The following is an 864-nucleotide window of genomic DNA, read 5'->3' on the forward strand; positions in this document are numbered from 1 at the left end:
TGGAAGAGAAATATTTCACAACAACTGCCATCTATCTTGAGAATAAAACAACAGAGCATCAAAACATGCAGCAGCAACAACAACGACAACAACAGCATCAACAACAACAGCATCAAGATCATCCCACAACAACCCGACACCTGATTGGTTCGTTCGAAGCACATGACCAGGACTCGCCTCCAAACAACATCTTTCACTTCCAGCTCATCTCGTTCGAATGGAATGGTTTGCTCGACAGGAACACCTTTGCCACCAGTCTGTTTGTTTGTTGGTTCATCATTATTTCGGAATTTTTAAAATTTTGTCTTATTTAAAAATTTATTTTTGAATTTTTTTTAAAATTGATATTTAGATACACGTACATGAATAAATATGATATTAAGATACTCAAATTGTTAAATTGTAAAAATTGTAAAATTGGAATAAAGGACATACACACATACAAACACACACGCACACAGGCATAACACAATCGAGCCAAATACACACATAAACATATTTTTACACATAAATTAACAAACCCACACACACACACGCACACGCACACACACGCGCACACAAACACACACACACGCACGCACACAAACACAGTAGCATTATGTGTGTATATATAATGATTTTCCACCCAGTGAGATTAGGGTATCAATTAATTGTTGAGCATTAGCTCGATCATTCGCTTCGTCAATATCAACCTTCATACATATTCGGCCCCACCACAAGACACATACGCAGCACAACAAAACACTCCACACACACCACTATTTACACACCATTATTCACACTCCACAATCCACACAGCACACTCCACACACTCCAAGCTCCACCACACACCACACACCACGCTTCAAACTCCACCACACACCA

This window comes from Helobdella robusta (genome assembly GCF_000326865.2).
Source record: "Helobdella robusta unplaced genomic scaffold HELROscaffold_7, whole genome shotgun sequence".
Lineage (NCBI taxonomy): Eukaryota > Metazoa > Annelida > Clitellata > Rhynchobdellida > Glossiphoniidae > Helobdella > Helobdella robusta.